This window comes from Pinus tabuliformis, chromosome 7, assembly GCF_031772625.1.
Source record: "Pinus tabuliformis cultivar Carrire ecotype Pingquan chromosome 7, CPIR1, whole genome shotgun sequence".
Taxonomy (NCBI): Eukaryota; Viridiplantae; Streptophyta; class Pinopsida; order Pinales; family Pinaceae; genus Pinus; species Pinus tabuliformis.
Window position 1 is genome coordinate 687,006,920 of NC_142293.1, and position 3,399 is coordinate 687,010,318.

The window sequence follows — 3,399 nt, forward strand, 5'->3', positions numbered from 1 at the left end:
AACCACTGTTAATCCAGGGAATCCTCCATGCCAATGACAATGCATAACTAAGAAACCAGATGCATGTACCATGAATTCCAAAACTAACAAGGAAGTCATACACACAACTCAATAACTGCAAAGAAATCCAACTGTAGTTACTGATCCAAATTTTCCCTTCTGCTTTCTCGCTTTCCTTTGCCTTCTTTCTCCAATCCAAGTGAATACTAGAGTGCTCTAAGAATGTTTCCCCTAGAAGCTAGGTTGCCTGCTAGAGAGAGTGTGGTCTCTCCATGTGAAGTACTACTCTTGTTTATATGTTGTACATGTTGTACCTGTGGTGTTGTGTACATGTATTATATGCAGTGATGTGTCGATGTTGTATATCTGGTGTTGTGTATAAACGGAGCTATGTACATAACATCGGTTGTGATTTTATAAGATATTAAAATATTTTTTGAAATACTATTATAAAACAAAAAATACAATTATATAATTATATACAACTTTTTGAAAATTAATTTAAATTAAAAATATAAAATATAATTAAGAAATTATTCAAAATAATTTAAATTAAAAATATAAAACATAAATTAAAAAATAAAAGGATAACATGTTATCTAACCTTTTTAGGAATAAATTAATGAATAATACCCTCTAACTTATAAATAAAAAGTAAATTAAAAAAAAATTATATTAATGGAAAAACTCCGCCAATATTTAAAAAAAGTTCACTTTATTTAGAAAACCTCCATCAATATTTTAAATACCCTAAGTATTAAAAAGCAATAACGAATGGAAATCTCAATAAATATAATTTTAACGAAATAAAAAAATTGCCAAAGCAACTAAACCATATAAACTATACATAGTAAATGATGCTATGATTAGAATGTCGTGCATTCAATCTTAAAGATGTATCATTGTATTGTATCAAGCGGATTTCCCAAAGTCTGGAAGATCCGGAATGCGTTCAGTGATAATCTTTGTTTCGGAACGATATTTTGGATCGTTGCATGAAATCTAGTTAGGGGTTTTAATGAAATTTATAACTTACCTCCGCCGCTGGCCAGTAAACCCTAAAATTGGCGTATTATCAGAAAGACAATCGTTGTGGCTAGTGCAGTATCTCGAACCAGCTATGAAACATTCAATTTGAAAGATAGAAAATGAAATAGCACGCTGGGGAAAGATCCTTCAAAGTGTTCAAATTAGAGGGTTATAAATAATTTGTAATAAGGGTTCAACAGTACAGAGCGAGAAATAATTGGTAATAAGGGTTTTTCCTTCTCTAAGTTGTTGACAACTATAATGTTTGAGGGATCTTCTCCAGGATAAGGTCTGTTGCGGGATGGCCAAACGAAATTCTAAAACCAATGATTTCCCCTGGAGCTGACAACGTACATAGGGTTTTATGTAAAACTAAAATGTATCGAGTACAAATTGCCCAATTGTCAAGAGAGCTACGAACTCTCTATATGGGCAGCGTTTTAGTCAACGAATTCCACAGTAAAGAGGGATTATGAGAAAAGGAGGAGGCCAGAAAATGTGAAAACACAAACGAGTGTGGCTGATATACCTCCAGTATCTCGCAGAGCTGTTCTCTGAAAATCGCCATGAAATCTCGAGGATTTGAGGCCTTGGCATCGTCTTCGCTGTCTTCTGTGAAATTGCATTCTTCGTGTGATCCATGCCGGTTGACAATCCCATGTCCGTAAACAATGTCGATGGCATGGTCACTACCGCTCGTGCTACTGCTGCAGTGAGCGGCCATGGTCACTAATGAAGCTTGGCCTGGTAGTTTCATTAAGAGGGTCCGTGGCACACTTGGCTTTGATGGGTTCTAAATGTGAGTGGAGTGAGGAAATACGCATGTTGGGTTTGTGCCATCTCTCAGGCTTGCTTCATGTGTTTGCAGCAGTGTCCAGTGTTCGGAACGATATTTTGAAATCTCTTTGCATGCTATATTGAATTGGATGCAATCTTCCATCATCTACAAATATGACCGTGAAGTTGACGAAGCATACGAGAGAAGTTAGGGATAATTAATATGACAATTAATTAATTATCATTCTCCAATTTATTTAAATTGTCATTTCAAAAAACCTAACCGTTATCTCTATATTTAGAATAAAATTTGACAACCTGGAAAAAGCAGGGCACACCAACTGCAAACCCTGAAAAAGCAAGATACACGAAGAGGAAAAGCCGAAAAATCCGGATACACGAAGAGGAAAAGCCGAAAAATCCGGACATACGTTATCTTCGAATTTTACAACGCTCACCTATTTCATCTCTGTGTTTGCCTATTCTTATGTTTCTGTGTGGGTTTGCATGTATGTCATTATTATTTTTGTTTGTGTGTTCCTTTTGGGTGAAATTAAGTGTTATTTTATGGCTAACACTGAGTAACCTTTCTATAACAAACTAAATCTATACCTCTAGTCAATATATCAATTCCAAGCACTATTGTTATTTTCATGTTTAATTGATAGATTCAATTAATTTATGATTTCTCTATTTCACTTAGAAATTTTATTTGTTGTGATTTACAATTTAATTGTCCATGGCAAAAAGATTTTAATGTTACTATGGAAAAAAAAAAATTAATACAGTGTAATTTAATATCAATTTAATTTAAAAAATTATACCCCTAAAACATACTTCACCTTTAAATTATTTAAAAAATATAAAAAATCATAATAAAAAAAATGGTTAAAATTTAAATTTCAAATAAAATAAAAATTATAAAAATAATTTTTAACAAATTTAAAAAAATTTAAAAAAATATTAGGTGCAGACAAATCCCTATTAGATCACTATCACCTTTACATCTCGATCCCGATCCTTATTTTTATAAATATAAATAATAAACTAATTATTTTTTATTTTATTTTAATTTTTTAATATTTTAAATAATTATAATTAAATTATAAAAAGATTGATAAAATATTTTGAATAATTATCCATATATTTATATAAAACTTGAACGTTATCAAAAGAAGAAAAAGCCGAAAAAAAAGCCATAGAAAGTTAAAACGCCGGAAAAACCGGATATACTTTCTGTTCATAGACAACGCTCCCCTTTTGCCTGTCTTTTTGTTTGTTTGTTGTTATGAGTTCTTGAAATATATTTTTTAATTTTATTATAAAGTAATATATATATATATATATATATATACAGTTATTTTTTAAAAAATTGACTTATAATTTATGAATAACGAGTGTTGCATGTAGCCGGTAGTCCTTGCCAGGGTCTGTCAGAAGGTCTACGTTGCAGACGGGAATACCCGCCGAAATTTTTTCAAAATTATTTTTAAACGATCTGTATTATTCATAGTACAATACTGAAATCGTAAAAGTAATTTTTTATTTTGTAATAAAAAGATGTTGGTCGAAATTGTTTTCAAATTATTTTTG